Below are 22466 nucleotides of genomic sequence, written 5' to 3' on the forward strand. Positions count from 1 at the left end.
AATGCAGTGAAAATCTGGGAACTGCCAATAGAAATCGTGACTGTTTCCCTTACTGAAGAAACTGCTTGGGATTGTCAAAAACAATTAAAAGGACTTTAGTGATAATTCCCATGGTGTTTCTCAGAAACTGGATGATTCCTGTGAAAATTCCAACCTGGCCATTGAGCAGCAGAGGTCTTCTATTAGAGTGCGTGTTTTGCAGGGACAACTAATATAAATATTTCTGTTTTACTGTGATACTGTCACTGTTCCTGTGCTCTTGGCATCTGAAACTTCAGCTCTTAAGAGATGAAATATATGCAGTGATATTAAAAGATGAAACTGTTGTTAGGGAGATAACATTGCATTTTTGCTTATGCTTGGAAATACATAAATATTTTTCTGCCTGACAGCCATGATCATATAGAAGGATAATTCTTTACAGAAACAATTATTGCAGGGGACTCTTTTGGATAAACATGCCATTGTGGGTTTGTAGATGACAATATAAGAAGATAACTTATCTGCATGCTACATTTGTATAATCTTGAATAGATACTGGTTTTACCTGTTCCTCAAAAATAGAGAAAGAAAAATAAAACAAAATTAGAGACTTCTTAACCCTCCTCATTTGACTGATTTCCAAGAGTTGCTCCATTTAGTGGTTTTTGGGTAAGGCTTTCTGTAAGTCTTAGCACTTTACATACCTAAATGTCTTCAGATCTCTACCACGCTTCCTCAGCTGGGAATTTTGCACTCCCCAAACTGAGCAAACAGCAACTTGCTCAGTATTGTCAGTAATGGTGTTGACTAGCTTTCATTGCCCCTGGAGTCCTTCTCTTAGAGTTAGTGCCAGACAGAGTCCAGAAATGGTGTCAGTCCAGATCCCAGTGCACGTGGCCAACTTGGCTCCCAAAGATAAATCCTGTTCTTGAGGGTGGGTGTGGGCTGCCCTCTGAATCAGGCAGGACTTTCTGCATCCAAGCATATGGGATGGGTCTGTGCATTGTCCAAAGGCTGCCTGCAGAGCAGCGCTGGATGCAGAGAGCGTGTGTCCCACCAACTCAACCCTGTGTCTGCCCTCCCAACATCACTGTTGGCTGCAGAGGGCTTCAGATTGCCTTGTCTTGTGTATATGCATGTAGTATCCTGTATATGCATTTAATATTTTATATAAACCTTGAAATACATGCATGAAAAACAAAGGTACTATCAGCAGCCAGTGGCCGTAATTAAGAGTGTAAGTCAAAGGAATGGTATATATTGGTATTTAAAAAAAAATTAATATAAAAATGGAGTTTTATAGGATTTTTTCACTAATGTCTGTTCCAGATTTATAATTATCTTTGCTGGCATCTTGGCTGTAGCAGTTTGCTCTCTGAATGTGTAGCACATACATGGAAAAGTACAAAGCTAAAGATGGTGTGTGTGTGTGCATGCATGTGTCTGTGCACACATGCATGCAAATTACATAAAAAGACAGTTTCCTATTAGTTTCACTGTACAGCTTCTGATGTTTACTGTGACAAATTTCAGTAAGAGGGGATTTTGTATGCTGATTTATTTGTGAGGCCAACTGTATGACATTAATATATTGCATATTTTTTGAGTGGCTGGCTTTTTGTGACTTTTTGAAGAGATCCTGGCCTAGAAGGGTGAAATTAAATGAGTGAGTCATCTCTTACACTTAAAGTTTATTTGAAATTACCAAAAGCTTTAGTTTTATCTGAATGATATTAAAACTACAGCAGGAAGATGAAATTCAGTGCTCTTGATGCAATCTGACAAACACATGGAATACAATTGCTTGTAGTAGTAGTGTTTACAAGGTGCAAAGATGTCAGTGTATGGGATAGAGAGGCGAGGGGTTACAGCTCGGTGAAAAGGATATTCCCTGTGATGTAAACATGTTAGCAAGCAGGACTGTAATAAAGTAAAACTAATGAAAGACCAACAAAACGCTAATCTTCTAATCCTGGTAAATAAATAACTGAGCTTTTTAAAAAACCCCAAACCCCAGAACTATAAAGAAGTTATTTCCAATAGTTTGGCAAGCATGGTACTTTACTGTGCTACTATTGTCTTTCTGTCAGTATATATAAATTAATGTGTGCAAGGGTATTATATACATGCTTTGTCTTTCTCATGTACAAAGAGAAATGAGAAGCAGTGTTTAAGTAGCTGCTTCTGATGATGCAAATTTCAGCTACTTTAAATAATTCCCTGGATTCCTTCTCTGTTTGATGATGTGTTAGCCCATATCACAGCTGTGGAAAAGTCTGAACATGGGGTTGAAATCTACGTATCGCCTCTGTTAGTGGAACTGTTTTGAGTACTTGATTGCTAAGACTTACAGCTTCTCTTTCTTGGAGTGTTTTGACAGTTCCAGAGTTAAGTGGTAGTATCTTCAGAAACCTCTATTGTGAGGCTGAAGTTTGGTAATTGACACCAATAACGTAACAACATTAAATCATCCACTTTTTTTTTTATAGTGGATAAGCTAGTCTGCTTGTAAATATGTTAAAGGATAGTGTGTAGGTGGCAGAAGAATTATGCTACAATTTTAACAGCTAATAAATCTTTATTTAAGCAAGGGACCGCTAAAACTTAATTAGGCATATAAAAGCAGAGATCATTCTAAGGGTAAAAATATGCCAATTCTCACAAGAAAAGACATCTGCTTCATGGAAAAAGACTAAGTTAAAGTGTACTCTTCTGTTACTATGTCAATAGAAAAGCTTTCATTAGGGGTTGCAGGGGTCTAAGTTTAAAAAAGGAAGAAAAAGAGAAGAAGAAAAGATTCTTTCAGGCTGTGCATATGGGTACAAAAAAAGTGCTATCCAGTTCATAATCTTGCTTGATCTGCTTGCTAGCATTATTGCTGACAGAACATTTCTCTGCTTCCTGAAGGACAGCCCTTTGGAAATACTCATCTCGCAACCCGGTTGCTTGTGCTCGCAGGCAGGCCTCTGTACTTTGGTGAGTCGAAGCCTTTTTTAGTATTAGCTGCAATGCCTTAGAAAGGGGTGCTGCTCATGTAAACCTTTGTGCACATCATGAAATAAATTGTGAGTGGCGTGAAAACTCAGACTAAGTTATTTTTGAATATGAAAATGACATTGGACAACACATTGCTCTTGGCAGGTTTGCTCATGTGCTGGCCAGTGTGCTGGGAAAAAGAGGGATTCCTGATTTTTTACATGCAACGTAAGTTGCTCCTCTGATGAGCATGATGTCACCATGGCTGTGAAAATAAAGCACCTCTTTCTGGCTCAGCATTACCAACATCTCTGAAGAAAAATCCTTGAGATCTTATACTTTCTTAATCAGTTGTTTTGTGAGTATATTGTGTAGTTTTAGCAATTTTAAACTACTGTGGCCTATTAAAGGATCTCTTAAATTTACAATCTCTATGAAGTTAAAAACAAAATCCCCCTGTACATGGCATGTTTTACTGCGTTCTGTCACTCTTGAGGAAGCTGCCCTGAGTTTTACTGGTGGTCAAGCTAAAAACCTAGGCAATGCAGGCTGCTTCTCTGCTCTGGTGCTGACTCTGGTGTGTGTAGCAACCTCTGTGTTCTGCATAGAAGCATAGTCAGTTGGTCAGTGAACCACAGATGTAGGTTATTATTATATAGATTGTTCATACGCTTCACTGTGAGTGTTGAAGAGTGTGTGGAGAGACGATAGAGGCTGCTTTTGTATGACCTCGGATAAACGCCTCCTCACTTGGGTGTGCTGATTACCTGAAATGCTGTCACTGGGCAGAGCTTTGTACAGTAGAGTGCTGAGCTAACCCCAGGGGCTTTGCTTGCTTTCCTAACATAATTATTAAATAACGAATACTCTTTCATTTTGCCCAACTAGGACACAGTCTTTATTTGACCTTTCCTACTCTTCCTGTTACACTAGCCCCTAAGCCTTTTTGAATCTTTTCATAGCCAATGTGAGATGCTCCGCAGAGTGCAGACACAGGTATGTGGTGTACAAATTGTCTGGGTAAATTGCCGAACCTTTTTTGAACCTATTTGAAGAGCAGCTTATACAAATATCTGTCAGAAATAACATGATGCACCTCGTCCTGCTTTAAGGGCAGGAGATACAATGTAAATGACCTTTTAATTAAGGTCACCCTGTTTTCTGCGTTTATTTGATTTATGCTAAAACCATCTGAGGACAAAATCCTATCTTAACAGACTAGATTTTAAGCCTGTGTTTTTCCAAGCGAGGGGTACCAGAATGACATAGTGCCTGTTATCTAAAAGGCCTTCTTCTCAGCAAGGGATATGTTTGTGTTGCTGCTCATTCATCTTTTGTTTTCTCTGGGAACATGACACAACCCAGCAAAGCTTACTCTGTGGGGCAGACCCTTTTAAATGCCATGTACTGAATGCTCTAGGCAAGGGTAGTCACAACTTGGCTAAGGAAGGTGTCTCTCATGTCTCAGCTTTCAACATTAATTTGCTCTGGCAAGAGTGCTCTATGTACACCGAGTTACATTCATATAAGGAACTGAGCTTGTGATAGGATCTAAATGCTTTAGATTTGACTTGAATGTACATATTCTGGGATTTGCCTTCTCTGTGACTAAAGGAAATATAGCTCTCTAATATCTCCAATGCTTCAATTTTTTTGAGAAATGAAGGAATGTTATTAGTAACCCTTGTGCACGCAGATTGCAGTTTTAGACATAAAATACCAATTCCTGTATTCAGCTGTCTTAGTTTTCTTTGTTTTGTAGGGTAGACAGAGCTTCAGTGACTAGGCTGTTTTGCTTACAATTTTGGCTGTTAAGGTATGGATATAAATCAGTTAGCAGCAGAAAAACTTTGGTCTCTAATGAACTTACATTGTAATGTGAATGGACTCCTGTTATCAATGATTCAAGACCAAAGCAGACATCTTGAACCAAACACACTAGACAGAATGGGCCACCTTCCGCTGTCTGTTCCATCCGTGTGATCCTGCAGTGGCCTGCTGGACAGATGGTTTGGTTATGACATGGTGAATTGCAAAGATTTTTGTTCCTCTAAAGTAATTGTTTGTACAAATCACAGGCTTTGTATGCGTAAAATTCCAGCCAGATGTTAGAACCAGAAATGAATCATGTCACCGCGAGTCATTGATTTTGCTGGGAACTGTGGTGATACCTATCACGACTCACAGTGGGACACATTAGTGGGAGTAGAGGAATAGCGGTGCCTTCCCTTGGAGCATATTCTTTGTGTTTAGAGCTCTGTTCTGATATTGTTGCTAATTTACTGATACTCCAGTCTGAACCATTCACAGTGTTTGAACTGAAATCTTTTGGATCTAAAATACTTGAGACTATTGCCTTATCCAAAGTAGCCGTTTTTGCGTTAGCTCCTCCCTCTTTCTCTTTCCTCATATCCAGTATATTCTGCACATCTTTCATATTTTTCCTCTGCTCATATCCATAGCTGAAAATTACTCCTGTGTGCAGGAGTAGTACCTGGAATTCTCTTTCTCCCAAATTGACTAGCCATTGCATTCTTCGCTTATCACAAGGAGGGTGGCAAGAAAATACATTTCACATGTTTTAACACAGACATACCCTACAAAGCAGTGATTTTATTGGAGAATCTAGGTAGCTATGAATGTGAGTGGGGTGGCTGTGCAATGCCTGACAGATCGGAGAAGATTTTAGCACCTTCCAGAAAAAGATGTCTGCAAGAGAGCTAGGACAGAAGCTGAGGAGAAACTTGTACTAGTGGACTAGCAGAGGGGTAACTAAGGTTAGGGATGACGTTAGTCTAGTTTATGTAGCTCCAGGAAAGATCCATGCAATTTGAGCCCATAAGAAAATGATAGCCACATGTGGAGCCTTGGAAACCCAGGGCTGGGCCATTAAAAGTCATGACAGAAAGCTACGAAGAGCCATCAGGTAAGAAAGCTGGAGTAGAAAAGGTGGCTTGTGGGAGAGCTAGAAGAGGAATGAAGAGGAGAAGATGAGCTGTTGAGAAGAAGATCGGGGCATACACTGAAACCTAATGCAGTCCTATGGATTATATAAGATAAAGTGTAAGAACTGTGAGTGTTTATTAGCTCTGAGCTCTGGATGTGCATCCCGGTTGGCTCCTGGCTTTCTGCTGGGATTAGATCCAAGAAGGAGCCCAGTGATGGAGTGCGGTGGCATCCTTGGGTGCACAGGAAGTTTCTGCCAGGTCTGCCCACTTTGGAGCCAGGACTGCAGGATGGGATGGAGTGGGGATGTCCATCCCTTCCTTCGCCGGTCCCCAGCCTGGGGTGAATGGGGACAACAGATATATTCTTCTTCCATCCACTTTCACACCAGTGTTATTTCCTTGCTGAACGTTTCCCAGGCCCTGTTTGTTTTCCAGCAGTGTATGGCCAGTGCTAAACAAGAGAGGCAAAGCTTGGGCTGAAACTGTGTAGAAACATTGTTAGATTAGCAATAGGTTCTGGACCTGTTTTTAAATAAGTGCCTCCTGCTTTCAAATAAATTGTGAGCAGATCCACAGCAGAAGCAAAGCCATTCTGAGTAAAGCAAAGGCCTTCTGTCAATAGTGGCAGTTGAGGGATCGGATCCCTCTATTCCTTGTTGGCCTGTAACTTTGAAATGCTATTTTTTGCACTTCAGTTCTTTCAGGAGTGAAACTTTGAAAAGGTTATGTGTCCTGAGAGCAAACCAGAATCTAAATATAGGAGAAAAAAAAATAGATTAGTTGTCTAGATTTTGAGAACCACAGATTATAACCCGTCCCCTTTTGCTGACAGCCCCTGCTGTCTAACAGACAGGCATGGTATCCTGTCTTCCCCCTCCCTCCCCAAAGTCTGCTGCTGCCACTTCTCCTCTTGCAGAGGACAGCCAGCATAAAGGACAAAAGTTGAGAGGAGAGATGTGACTCTAGTTAGTAATACGATCCTTTTACAACTCTATTTAATGAAAACTTCTTCCCTTTTCCTGCGCTAACACAAAGGAAATGTTTGTTTGCTACACATGCTGTATTTGAATAAAGGAACAAGGGATGACAGTGTCTTAACAGCATTTAAAAATCAAAGCGGTTAGAGACTAATTCAGCCTTTTATTAATCTGTTGGTGAATAGAATTTTACTATTTATGTGACACTAATAAACGTTTGAAGGGATATTTAACTTTTTTTTTACCCTTGTGCTACATAGGAGCAGTAACTGGCTAATGCAGTCCCTGTTTATATAGTTCAAATGTCAGTTTCTTTTCTGCCTTGTCTGCAAAAATAAACAGAATGAAAAAAATGTGTCAGTAACAACATTTTGCAACTTGGATAAAAACGGTTTGAATTACTAGTAAACTTAACCCTATCGCACCCCCCCCCCCACCCCCAGTCCAATTTAATTTTACATGTTTCTGGCTTTTGTTGCATACAGCTGTGTTATAGCTTAAAACAAATAATCTTTTTCTTTTTACTTAAGCTTTTTTATGTATTTTGGTTTACAGGAACTATTAGTTGTTTGAACACATCTTGCAGCACATTTTCCTGTTTTAATTTATCCACAGAATACATAAATAAGGGTTTCATACTGGGAATTTCTATTCTGAATTGTATTTGAGGAATGCTTTTAAAGCAAACTCTGAGAAAAGTGTGTAAGATGTGTTCATCCAATTTATATAGAATTAGAAATGAAATTTGCTGCCTCAGTGTTTTATACTTACTAGGAAGAATTTGGTTTTCTGGAGATTTGTGTGCTGGGGACTTGTTTGCTTCTTGAGTGTAGCTATTGGCATCTTAGTGTATAATTGTTTCTTCAAATTATTTGTGCTGATTTAGAATTTGGCAAAATTATGATAAATCCACAAGTAATATATAAAAAAAAGAGACCTGCGATGCGAGAACCAGCCATCTCTTTAATCTCAGTTGACCAGGCTGTGTAATTTTTTTCAATACTGAGCGGGAGTAAGGACTCAGAGCCTGGTTTAATTTAGGAAGCTTATCTCCCAGTGATTAACTTGCTGTATCTGGGGCGCTTCGCTGTTGCTGCCTGATGGTACGGGAAGGTCTTGAGACGTCGCAGCCCAGCAGGGGGTAGCCAAGCACTGGTAACTACAAAGGCACCCAACTTTGAAGTATCCTTCATTATAAGGACAGCGATAGAGAGCACGCACTCTCTAAACAGATTTTGCTTCCTGAAGGCTTGGGTTATTTACCCGGTTGGAGAGAGATGGTGCTCTGTTTGCTAGGAGAAGCCACAGCACGGGAATTCACTGTGCAGAATAATGTGCCTTTTTTTTTTTTTTTTTTTTTTCCCTTTTGGCTGTAGGTTGAGGTTTTAGATTGCTCAGGTGAACATTCCCCAGCTAAATCCTTGGAAGGCAAACAGGAGGGGAAACTGTTGTCTTCTGATAAACTACTGTATTTTTGGAAGTATTCACATTTCTTGGCATAGAATACTTTTTTTTTCGAAGCTGCTTGCCAAACGTGTACATAATTTGCTATGCCTATGGAGTTGCATTGCTAAGTGAGGAAGCTGTGCTTTCCAAACAGACTGGCAGCTGGCAAACATAAAATATCTCAATGTTGGCAAAGTCCCACCAAAAAATTAGACACCTGGTTTTGAAAAATCCAAGGTTTGGTCTTCATTTAATGTAACGCAATTCATCTTGAGCCTGTGCTCACTTGTCACTGCTGAGAACCTGGTCACACTGCTCTGTACCGCAGCCGAGTCTGGGGACGGAAACTGAAAGTGTGTATGCTGCTACCTTTCCTTGCCTGGAAAAATCCTGGAGAATATTTCTCTCTTCCTCCTCCCTCCCCAACAAAATAATGGGGCTTGGCTGCTGAGCTGACATACTGCAGATTGCAGGGATGTAGCTGCTTATATTTAAAAAAACAACTGCCTTTCACTTGCATTGCACCACAGCATGCCAGCTTAGATCAAGAGTCTGTCTTCCTAGGCACTGTATCAACCAGGCTTTCTTCTTATAGACAGCATGGAGGCAGACAGTAGTCCCAGAAAGGATTATTAGTGTGAGATTTTATTTTTTTTACAGGGTTCAGAGAGCTTGAATGGCTTCTTAATGTTCCTAAAGAGGTCTGGGAAGGCACCAGTTTTTGATCTGTCTGGATGCCACAACTGGTGGGCCTCTCCTTGTGCTGGCATTGCAGCAATGTCGCAGAATGTGCCTGATAATGAATTATTAGACATTGTGGCCGCGCCACAGATCCTCAATGCTTGTCTCGGCCTCTGCTCTGCGTGACTTTGATGGCCCAGCCTTTGTTGCTGGCCTCTGTTCCTTGTCTCCCTCCTCACTGCTGGCAGAGCACTGCCTGCATTACTTGTGTGCTCAAGCCACGGCCAGAGCTACAGAGGCTCTGGAGATTGGGTTGGTTCAAGTTTTGACTTGACAGCTGGAGGGAGAGGGGAAGAGTTTCAGCCTTCAGATGAGGTGGAGGAAGCAGCAGCAGAGCTAGCAGGAGCTGCAGGATCTGCCGGGAGTGTGAGGCACCCAGGGAGAGGACTTTGTCTCCCGCGAAGTTTTCATTTGCTTAGGGGAGAATTAGTTGGGAAAGGCACTCCCCACTCTCCAGAGCTACTGTGCCCTGAAATTTCACTGATTCCTTGTGCAGAAGTTTTATGCTATGTCCATTCTTGGTGGCATTATGATATTTTTTTTGCCATTGTTGTTGAGGAAGATGAAAATGCTTACTGTCAGTCCTCCCCTAAAACCAAGACATTCCTGGCTGCACAGTTTAGGAAGTAACATCCCTACCTTTTTTTTTTTTATATATATATATATGTATATGTATATTTGTATATGTATATAATAGAAAATCTCCATGTATATTCTATTTATTTTGTTTTTAGAAGCCACTCTTAAACAGAAGGAAAGCTGATTCATACCTGTTTAAGTGGATGTTAATATAAAAGCCCCTCAGTTTCCCATAGCCTATACTCACCTTATTGCCACCTACACCAGGCTGCTCCTGCGTTGCCTTCCTTTGTTCTGTTTTCCTCGGTGCAATGAACCCTTACGTTATGAGTTTCTGCTGTAGTTTTAACCTCTAATATGCAGCCATTACAGCTTATCTCGTCTCCTAAATTACTCTAAAATCCAATTATAAAATCCTCTTTCCCTCAATAGCACACAACTTGCCACATTACTGAAATGCTGGGTAGCTCTTTTGTTTTTCTAAATTAATAATAACTACCATTTTCCGTCTGCTCTTAGTATGGAAGTCTTCTATATCACTGTTCTTCTTTCCCATAATACATATTATGATTCATTTTATATGCTAGTTATGTTTGGAAAAAATGAGAAAGGTTTTGAGAAGATGTGCCAGTCAAATTCTGTGTATTAAAATATGACAATGAAAATCCTTAGTGGAAATTTAGGCAGAAAATTCCTAATAGTAATGTATCCTGCCAGAGGAAAATGGCAACTCCTCATTTGGTGAAACCTTTATTTTGGGTAGGAATGGTTGTTATTTCCAACCAGTTTCTAATGATTTCAAATAAGGGTTCTGAGGTAACATGTCAAAAGAAATGCAACGGGCAAATGATAAGCTCTATATTCAAAAGCACTCAGAAATATTTGCGTCTTACCAGTATGGTTTGCAAATTTCTAGTAGGCTTTGTTCTTGCTTTTTTAAAATCAAATGATAAAAATAGACATTATTTACTTTGGAAGTTTATTAAATATGTTTCCTGAGTTCCCAGGTTTTCCTTTTTCAAAATGCCACAGTCTCCATATTAACAGTCCAAACATTGATTGTGTCCTGACACTAAATCTTTTGCTCTTAGAATATTAACTATGTTGATAAAACCGCTAGCCTGCTTTTAATAAACTGTCTAGTACTGTAAGCATTTTCTGAAACCCAGTGTGAAGATCTAGTGATAAAAGGGATGCAGTGGAAATAAAGATGCGCCATGCAAGCTCACGGCTTGAGTGATATTTACCAGAAGGGCATGCTAATCAGTAAATAACATAATCACATGTTCGCATACAAACGCAGACATATATGTTCATTTACACTCACAATCCAATGCTATCTAATAATTAGTCAAGTACAATAAATTAATCAAGGAAGGAGTGAACACAAAGGTGAGAAGACTTACCAAGGCAAGAGTTGTTTTTCCTTATAGTGGCCACCAAAATGATGATAATCAATCCTCCACCCTCGGACAAATTAAAGAGAAGTACCTGATAATAGTCTTCCATCTTACAACTGAGTGAGACTGCCCTAAAGAGCACACTGTTGGGCTTTACTAGATCCCATGCTGGAAGAAAGTCACCTGGAATTAAATGGATTTTTGCAAGTTTACAATACAAGCTGTAAGACCCCGGGCAGATGTAATTGTGTATGCTGTGGGATCCCAGTCCGCCATCCTCACGTGAACTTCTTTTTGCATTTTTGTAGGAATTACATATGTAAGGTTCAGAGTGTTGATTCTGGTATTTCTCGCATACAATTTAATTGGACCTTAACACTAAAAAAAAGGCCTCAAAGTTTTCTAGATTTCTAAAGGGGAATGCTTGTGTTGTCCACCAGTGAAGTGAATGGCAGAGCTCCATCTAGCTCCAGCAGTGGCAGACTGGACCCCAGCCCAGCTGCCTTTGGTTCAGTGTTACTCATATCCCCATCCTCTTTCCTAACAGTTGAATGAAGCACCTTAAAACATTTTGGTGTTCAACTTTCTGGGCTAGTAGATTCTTGGCTGGTGTGCTACAGCTCTCATACACTCGTGCTCTGAAATTATGCTGTTTATTTTCTTTTAATTGTACCTGCTTCTTAAGTGATTGCTTCTTTGAACTTGGGAAATATTTCCCTTTAGTTATCATGACCTGAACTAAATTAACCCATATCAGCACAGAAGTAGAAGACATTGAAAATATATTTATATTTTAAATTGAAGTTCAAGGTAACATTTAAATGAATAATTATTTACTATTTTGTTAAATGCTGACATATATGACAGCAATCATACATTAGTACAAATGCTTTTCTGTTTTGAATGGCTCATTAGTTGCTTTGTAGGGCTGTACGGGTTTTTTAAGATTCAGATTCAAAATCTCTTCTGATTTCTGCTGTTTGGGCTTTGGCAGTGGGCCAGCTGCAGATATGCATAATATTTCACTGTTAGACTTTGCAAACAGAATATCCTGCTGTGCTAAAGAAAACATTGTGTTTCTTACCACATGAAAATAATCCATCACTTTTCAATCAGCACACATGCATACGCTGGCACGCACGCATACACACAAACCTCTACCTGTTTTTTCCATCAGACTCCAGAAAAAATTAATGGCTATGATGTGAAGGGTGGACTCTTTGTACATGATCCATTAAAGTACAAACTAATGAAAATATATCTAGCATCTGATTTGCAAAGCGATGTGGAGCCAGAGGCAAGCAGAGGAAATAGACCATCTGAAGACCTCTCTGACCTTGTTCAAGTAGCAGTATCTTTTTGTTTGTTTTAAATGTTACATGGAAAGTGAGAGCACAAGTTTACGACAACCTAGAACATCCCGTTGCTCATCTCACCACTGCTATGTAGAATGCATTATATATAAAAAGGCAGAAAAGCATACATATCTTACAACCTGCAAAATACATGTTTCCTTGTTTAATGTGGACAGTTATCAGTAGTGAAGATTTCCTCCTTGAGAACAGACACGTTGCACAGGAGGAAGCTCATTTGTGGTAGAGCACAGAGAATCTGTGGGTGCATGTGCACAGGCTGTGGGAAGAATAAAGTGAGTTCTTTTTTTGGTTATGCTATGACAGGTATTACTGCGCATTTATGACTTCTGTGGACTGAATGCCACTGAAATCTGTATATTTACCAAGGGCTGTGATATCTCAACAATTTACCATTTCAAGAATAGGAGGGGAAAAAAAGAACTAATTTAGCTACTGTACTACCCCGTACTGGGTCTCTTGTGTTCTTTTCTATAATTTATCCTTTGTTTACAGGCAGACAACGTATTACATACCAATATACACATAGTAGTGAATTTTTTACTTTCCAATGCTGAAACACTGGTCAATGAAACTATTTGGGGTAAGAGGTATAGTAGAGTAAATGTATTGTAGTTCAAGTAAGTATTTAGGTACCTAAGTCTTACTCTAAAGCGAAGTTGGAACTCCAAACAGGAACTAAGTCCATATTTTTTCTGCTTAAATGTTGCTCTTCTGAATGTAGTCACTGTAGGATGTCTCAACTGGGAGAGGAACAATTAGGAGATGCTTTACATCACCTGTCACAGCTAAGTTAAAAGCATGGTATTAGATGAGAAGAATCTTGATGTATGACCAAGATTACTTTGTTGAAACTGCCTTTATTCCCTCTGCAGTCCTCAATATCTTGCTGAATGGGAGTGGATAAGGAAATGTAAGAGATGTAACACATAGTCTTTATGCCTCTTGGTGATACATCAACCAAATGCACATGGACCATTCAGGTAGGAAAGGTCATGGGATCTTGGGAGGGTTTTTTTCCCCATCTTTGCAAGGTCTTAATATTTTTATCTGTGTGTGCCTTAGACCTAAATTCAAGGCAGTAGGGCATAACAGCTGAAAGAGTAGGTCTAGAATCATGCTGTGGGCAAGGTGAAGCAGAGGTGCTGGGAACTGGGGAGTCATCAGGGCTGGAGGAACCTGGCTTTTAATTTCCAAACATTCTTCACTGCTGCCCTTTGAAACATTTTTAGTCATGCATTTTTAGGCCATTGAATTTTGAACTTGTGGTCACCCCTTTCTTCCAGTTGTGAAAACAAGAGCTTGTCAGTGGAAAAAGGAGTTCTCAACAAAACTGTCAGAGTGCAGTTTGTGACATGAGTCAAAACTCTGAGCTCTGCTCTGTTGCCACACTAACACTTGATTAAGATGACTTGCCAGGCTGTCAGTTTGGTGATTTTGTTGCCACGCACTTATTTTTTACTTTCTCAATTATTTTTTTTGGTGCTTTATCTAAGTTTTGGAGATTGCATATGGATGCAGCGCATTCTAGTATCTAAATAAAGCATGAGAACATTTGGCCAGCCTTTCCAGGATTGTTTTGTAAAATAAATTACTTTCCTTTGGAGTCCCATATCTTTCAGCTCCCTTTCCAGTTTTCATTTTAAATATGGAGCTGTAAGAGAACATGGAGAGGGTAAATAATGAGAAAAGACTAGTTGAGTGGTTGTAGTGAGAGATGTCTATTTTCAGCCATGCTAACTCATGTCTGACCTTAACAAAGCAGTTACCCACTTTGTACTGATCAATTTACTCATGTGAGAGATAAAATAGTTGATGATATACTGATTTTGGTTGAAATAAACATAGAACATGTATTTATAGAAAAGACAATAAATCTTTGCCAACATTTTTACTTGTGAAGTGACATATTTTTCACTAAAACAGCAAGACTGTCTGACTTTTCAGAGGTCTTACCTCACTTTTTCAGAGTCCAAGTGGAGTCAGCTGAAGCTGTAGTCACAGGAATACCCTTTGTGGTGGTTCTCTGGTCTTAAATATGAATGAAGTTTGTGCAGTCTTCAAGAGATTCACCTTACTTTCCATGAATGATGAAGACAGTTTGCTTTCCTCACATACACCGTATTTACACTGTGGGAACAGAACTACTCACTGAGGTAGGTGCATTCAAATTGATCACTTTTCAGAAAGTCAGCTCTTTATGTACCCACCTCTTCACTATCTCCTCATCCCAAACACAAAAGCCCCTGAGCAATTGTAACACATAGGAAATACCAAAAAATTAATGTAGTGACCTGCTTTTGCACGTGGACTTATTTGCACGGTCATTTTTCACAGCTGAATATTTCCCCTTCAGCAGGAGCTGAAGAACAATGTCAGACAGTCTCACGAAGTCCTTTTTCAGAAATTTCTGACAGTACAGTTTCTTATCCTGTTAACTCAGATGCTTCATAAAGAAAAATGTAAGGGCGGATAATGCATCCAGAAAGTAAAACACTGGTCAGCCACATCGTTTGTGTTAATACCATGTACTACAAGGTAGAAAGTCATGTCTAAACCGCTTTACTATTAATCGCCTGCTGCTGTGAGAAAAGCTGGCTTCATCCTTGGGGATGAGTGTGGACCCTTTCTTTGACTCTAGGCACTTCAGCAACTCAGCATCCCTACCAGTAGTTTACAGAGAGGAGGTCTTCAAATTTTTTCCTTGTCCAGAAGGCTTTCTGGCTTGACTGGAGGGCCTCTGAAGGCAGTGGGATAGAAAAGAAAGAATGAGAGGGAGGGATCTCTTATTATTTATTCCAGGGAGGGATGGAGGAAAGAATCTGAGGCTCCTGGCAGAAAGAGACAGGAGGTCTATGGTGGCAAACAGGTAAAGAAGAAGATGCTGCTAAGGCATAATGAATTAAAGGAAAAAGCAATACACGTGGAGCCTGGTGATACCACCATGGACCACCAAGAAGCAACTGATACAAAAAGTGATATACCAGCAGTTCCCAAGTATCAGGAAGAGAAATGAGTCCAGAATAACCAACACTAAAGCAAAATAAGAGAAAAAGAGTCAAGTGCAGTCAGTTAGTTGTTCCAAATACCTAGAAGCACCAGCTGGCATCTTCTGGAGGTAGCATCCATCAGCAAAATGATTGGCAAAATGATAGGGTTTTTTTCTTCTTCTTTATTGACCATAGCAATATTTGTCCAGGTATTTGCTGTCTCTTATATGAATATTAGTCCAGAAGGGGAAAGCAGTCCTAAATTGCCCTATACAAAAACATTACAACAGCAGCTCTCTTTCCTTTTTCATAAGGAGACATTGCAACTAGAGAAGGATTTCCAATTGGAGGAGGTGGTCTTACCAAAGAAGCTATAGATAATGAGCGAATAGTTGAGAAAGAAGAGTAATTGAAAGGGATGCCTCCAGCACAGTTCAAGATTAATGTTCCCCCTAGTTTATCTCGTATTTCTTCCATGGATGATGTTCCAGCTTATTTGTATGGTTAACACTGGGAGTAAAGAGCTTGTGAAACACAGAAGTCCACACAGTCTGCTGAATTCTTGCTGTCACCATTTCAGCAGAGGGGGAAAATATGACCTACTTGATTCTCCATGCATTTTCACCGGGGTAAATGAGAGGTTAGATGGATTGTCTAATAGAATGTATTACAGCTGCTGATTAGCACTGGCCAAGCCAGGCCACGCTTCTGCATCATGTGATAGAATTGTGGGTGTGCAGCTGTAAACTGGGGAGATGTTTCACTCCTTGTGGAAGAGTAGACCGCGAATGAGTTGGGAGGAAGAGTTGGGGGGGGGGATGGGGGGCTGGAAGGGTGATCTCTTACTACACTGAAGGGAATCTGTGTGGTGAAGGTCTGATAAATCACAAATGCTTTAACTACAAGCTCAGCTTCTTGATGTACTTAGGAATATTCAAAATTATCTATTGTGCTGGTAATTGCTATTAACTTTCTATATTTTACATGTTTGTGTTGACAATGTTGTTTGCAGCCCTCAGTCCTTTAAGAAAAATGGTTATAATTAACCAATAATAATGTGCAACAGTTGTTACTTAATTTTCAGAAGTTGTGCACCTCACATAGAGAAGTTGCACAAGAACATGTTGGCTTCAACCAGAGGTCCAACTAGAGGTGACTGCCTGGCAGGAGACTGCTGTCTAAAGAAGGAGAGTAAATTATTAACTTTAAAGTCCCGTATTGTGTTAAGTGAAGCTGTATTTGGGAATCAAGCTCATAGAAATATGTTTTAAAATATCATAATATCCAGTACATAGAATATTACCTGCAGAGTACTATATTCCTCTGAAAAAACAATCAACGTAACAGGTGACCAAAATACTGGATAACTCTTTTCATGGTATGATTCACCTGCATTCAGATATATTCTGAAGTGCTGTAATGGCAGAGTATGTCCTCCTGCCTGTGCCTTCTGGTACTTTTCACAATGCTTTGTCCAGTTTTAAATGAAGCAGTCAAAGAGAACATCATCATCTTTCTTGCTAGAAAATCTCCCATTCCAATATATTTCACTGTTAGGTCTCTTGTTCACCCTCTGCTTTTCCCTGTTTAATTTCATCCCATCACTCCTGTTTGCACTTTTGTTTAGCTTAGCAGTCCTCTGCTCACATTTTTTCGTCCATCCATCTTAATTTCTGACCATGACATCAGTCATTGTTTCTGGAGGAACCAAACTACAGCTATGTGGGATATATAGTGAAATTCAGCGTTTGAACGTTCCTCAGTTCCACAGCTGAAGGGAACATGCCTTGTTGTTCAGTTCTAAAAAAAATATCTGAGTATTAAGTGATTACGTTACGCTTGCTAGAGCTTCACCCAAAAAGATGTCTTATAGACTTATTTCTTTTCCTGTATCGGAGGTGCAAGGCTTCCCCCTTCCCATGTTTTCTTTAGTTGCAATGCTAGAGATGTTATGTTCTCTCTGCCACACAGCGCTTATCCACCTATATCTCTTCTGCATGAGATCTGAAAAGGTACCTTTTCCCCTTCAGCTTTCCCTGATGTCTCCTCAGGTAGAATTTGATACAAGTTTATACCAATGCTGACATTTTTTATTTTTCAACCAACTTTGAATTTTTGCACTTCTGAATTTGCGCTTAGAAGCTGTTAAAACCTTGCCCATTTAAAACAAAGGTTAATACATTATTTTACTTGTTTAACTGAAATAATGGAGACTTTGAATGTGAAATTTACTTACATGTAGCAGATTGGCACAAGGCTGAACATTCACCAGAAATTTTATGCATGTCCTCTGATTTACTGCGAATCACTTCTCATTTACACTGGAAGTACAGATAAAATCAGATCCATAACACTGTGATGACTGTAAGCGGTCCATTTAGCTGCTTTGTAACAGACGGTTGAATCAAATCATTTTAGAAACCTGTACGAAAAAATTGGATCCACTTGCCTTTCTCCCTTTCACTCTCTCTTCACTACTGTGCATTTTCTGCTGGTTAGAGCAAACTCAGTGTGCCCAATTTGGCCAGTTATTGTGTCATTGACATTGATGTTTTAGTTACTGAATTACATTTGTGTTCGAGGCATTCTTTATTTCCAAAATGTTTTCTTAAAGTCTTTCCTATGTTAAGCATTCTCCTTTCTCATGTCTATAAAGCATTTCATGATGTGCTGATCCAGTAGGAAATTTACTTGTAAAGTCTGGCAGGAGCTGCCAATACTCAGGGCTTTTGGGGCAGCAGTGCAAACTTTATTGTCAGAGTTATCACATCCCTTTTCTATTCACCTGCTGTGTTTTTATGACTTAGAAATCACAATGCCTTGTTTATGATGGCATTTTATTATAGGGTAAGAATATACCAAAAATATTTTTTCAATTACTGAAATAAAATACTAAAGATTCTGCCCAGGATACAGGTTAAGGAGAAATGGGGGGAATGTAATTCCCCTTGAGGTACCAATGCAATTAGTTTAATAAATAAAGGGAGTGCATTAATTAGATTAATAAATTAAGATTGCTGCTATTTGTCAGTGGTTGATTATAGGCAGCTTTTTGAGTATTATTTGGTCAGGAAGGGCAGGTGTTTCTGCAATATAAATTACTGTTATTCTTGATACAAAAAAATTTTATTTCAGACTTAAGTGTCTTTTCACTTCAAACACAGTCAAACAGTCATCTGAGCTTTAGATTAACTGAGTTCTTTCCTGGGTTCCCAAAAGCCACTATCTGAATGTTGTGTACAATGATACTGCACAAATATTCATACTGATGATACTACTGTCTCTTATTAGATGTAATGGCCTGCTGTTAACAAATAAAATACCCACAGTCTTTAGCTTTGTCTAATATATTATGCACAACAGGGCAAATTCAGTGCAAGCCAGGCTGTTTGGTACTTCCAACTGGCCAAAACATGGTGCTTTATATGTATGTGCAGTATCCAGTAAAACAACCAATTTGGTATTTTGTGTTCATGTCAGTGAGTGTTGGTGCAGCCCCATAGACAGGTTGCAGGCATGCACTGCTCAGATGAGTGGGTGAGCTAGTGACAGTTTTGACTTAACATTGACCCAAACCTCTCAGTTACTCTCATGTATCAGTAAGTAAATTACCAGGTAAACACCCTTATGATGTAAGGTAAGCTAAGTCACATACCTGCTTAGATGTATATTTGGTACGCATTAAATTAAATACTATTATATAGTTAGTGAAAAATCCATTTATTTTAGCACCAGTGAAATTCGAGTGATAACAAACATTGATATTTGATACTTTTTTTAATATGGGGGGGGGAAAAAAAGATGTTTCAGGAGTGTTCCTTCTCATGTTTGTGTTGTGCAACTGAAACATGTCCAGGAAATAAGTTATAAATACACAGTTTTCCCATAGTTGTTTATTTCTGAAATTCTTCAGCTGTGATCTGTGGTCAAAATATCAGCTGTCTGTAGAGTACTTGCTGGGGTCCTGGAGAAAGCAGTGAGACTTTGTGAGATTGGCCCGGGAAGGCTCTGTCCAAGCGGGATGAACGCGAAAGCAGGACGTGTAGTAAAGTTTGAGTGTAAATCACATCAGTGTGAATTTGCTCTTGCCTCTTTACCCTTTGCAAAAAGGCCACCCAAATATTCATGTGAAAAAGACCAAGACCCACAAAATCATAGCATGTGACTTTTTTTTTTGCTTTGTTAACCTGGGAAGCATCAGGTCAAAGTTGTGGTCTGTTTACGCTCCCTGGGAGTGTTTCTGTTAGTGGTACAAATTAAGCCATTCCTCTGGCTGGTGCTGCCTTTTTGTTAAACATATTGCTCACCATCAGTTGGTGGCATTACTAGTGTTGTCTTGATACCATGTTGCCACTTGGGCAGTAGGAATTAAAAAAGCCATTGGAATATCCCATTTTCCTGCTGATTCAGGGGAGGGCTTGGTGTTTAATTTTTACCAAAAAAATGCACAAATATGAAGAAAATAGTATACAGTGAAGTAAAAGTAGCACTTAGTTTGAACAGCACAGGCACATAAAGATGTGGTAGCTGTAAAAACCATTATCTTTTAGCAAGCAACAGTCACTCATCAAATAAGACAATTATTTTAATGAAGAATCATAGATAAGGATACAGCAGCACATTGATTAATGCACACAACAACTTCTGAAACATGACTGCATTAGGTCTTTACTCTTTTGCGATGATATGCAAGCTGTAATAAAGCTTTTACAGTTATTCAATATCATGAATAGCATTAGCAGAATGATCAGAGTTTCTAGTTGAAATGGATTACTATAGATGCTGGACTTCTTAAACTTCTCACTTTTTAAAATATATACCTACGTTATTATTAGACAGAGATAAACAAGGGAAAACAATGTCCAGGAAAGAAGTGAAGGGCACAAAGTGAACAATCTATCATTTTTGGTTATGGTGCAACATAACTTGGGTATATTGTAAAGGAAATTAAGAATTGCCTAATTTAATCCACAGCAATATACAAAAACACACCACCATATCATTTAGCTCTATTTGTCTTTTGTAAATGTGCTTTAGGAGAAAGGTGTTTGTCACCAGTAAAAAAATTGTCCAGTCTTTGTAGCTATACTGATTTATTTTTGAATGCAGGGCTATTGTTAAATAGAACTTTTTCTTTCTTTGGATCCAGACCATATATCACACTTTTGTCATGAAAAAACTGTATGTAATTCCTGGGGCAACATGTCCCCATTTCCCCTGTAGATTTTTCTGATCATTGAACCCTGCAATAAAACGGTCCCATGAACACCTGTTTGACACATGGACGGTGCAGTGCATGCACTGTGGTTTGAAGCACTGATGTGGAGTTGCTGTGATCTCAACAGAATTTGGTAGGGCAAAACTTGTTTTGAAGGGAAGTTCTTAAGATCCAGGTGGGATCCTAGAGCTGGAGAAAGATCCTAATTTAAAATCATCTTCCTGAAATCAATTATTCTTTAAAACTACTCCTGCAAGTTACCAAGCACACAAGCTGTTTTATTGTATTGCACATGCAGTTACATTTAAGAAAATCCGCATTTGCTTGCATGAGCAAAAATGTGCAGTACGAGGCTTCTTGTTTTGATTATCTTTTGACCTGCTGGCTTACCTGAGATTAGAGTGAGAAGTAATGCAAATGGCTGTGAGCTCAAGCATGCTGTGTGATGTGTGAAGGAAGCACAGAGCACATGTGCTTTGGTAATGTGAATTTCTCGGTTAGTAAGCCATCACATATTAGTAATATCATCATTCAGGACTAATTAATGCATCATTATGGTCTTCTAAAAGGCTTTTGCCAGTGTGATACTGAGTGCATGGGTTAGTATTTGTTCTGGAAATGTTTTATTATTATTGCTTTATTGTAATTTGGAAGCTGATTCTGTCTTGAATTGCACTTGCGCCCCCAGAAACATTGTTTTAATTGGAAATATTTGCAACTAAAAATACCAGACATAAACCATAGATGAATAATGTGTAGCGGGCCATTTTCTAGTTCTATAACAGGATAGTTTTACTGAGGGTAGAGAGATCCAGATAAGGTAGCTTGGTTGTTCTGATCAAGCGTTTGTCCCCAACTCTCAGGGGCTGACCTACTGATTCCCCTTTCCCAGGTTGCTTAGGGCCTTGTGGAGCATGCACAACTTTTGAGGATCAGATCTAAAACTCTTCCTAAGGAACATGCTTTTGGAGAACATCTGTTTTGAAAACGCAAGGCATGTGCAAACCAGAGTAGGACGAAGGTCATCTGAAGTTTAGCTTTCCTCTACCCAAGAGCTGCTTGTAGTCATTTTGCTAGCTTTATTTTCATCTGATCCATGCATAGTAAAAATTCTGCTCATAAAGCAATCACAAAAATTGTTATGGCCCTAAAGAATGCTGCTTAAAGCAAATAAGAGCTGTAGTTTCCAGATTCCATCCCTAATTAGTAAGAGGGGTCAAGTGTCAGGTCCACCAGTGAGCTGTAGTATTTCAGTTTTCCATCAGTGAAGGTCATTCATTTTAGAAGACAAAGAGGCTGAGAATTTTCTTGTAACATTGTTCTTGATGCCTTTCCTTCTTATGTTGTTCCTAGCTTTTTCCTCATAGTTTATCTTGGGTTTTTTTTAAAAAAATAGTCTCTGGATAATACTTTAGTGGACTCTTAAATCACAGGTTTTTTTCTGCTGCTTGGCAATATAGTGCCTTCCTTTCCATTAACCTACTGCCTGATTACACCAACTGTCTGAAATGCAGTTAGAATGACTCTTTGTGTACGATCTTATCTGACACTAACATCTCCTTCCATTTTTTAATCTCATTTTAAGCACGTGGAACTATTTGAAGTTCCTTTTGCCCCTTTTATTTAGATTCCATTTTCTTAAATGAAATCATCCAGCTTCTCCGAGGGGAATAGTTTAATTGTTCAAGGTGCATGATTTGTAGTGACCTTACAATTGTGCAGGACCACAGTCCGTGGTGTTCCATGCAAGTGATCAGAAGGGGCCATGCTCGCCTTTGAAGTGGGGTAGCTTATTAGAAAAGTAGTAAGTTGTATCAAACTTTCTTTCCAATTAAC

Source organism: Athene noctua, chromosome 1 (assembly GCF_965140245.1).
Source record: "Athene noctua chromosome 1, bAthNoc1.hap1.1, whole genome shotgun sequence".
NCBI classification, from domain to species: Eukaryota; Metazoa; Chordata; class Aves; order Strigiformes; family Strigidae; genus Athene; species Athene noctua.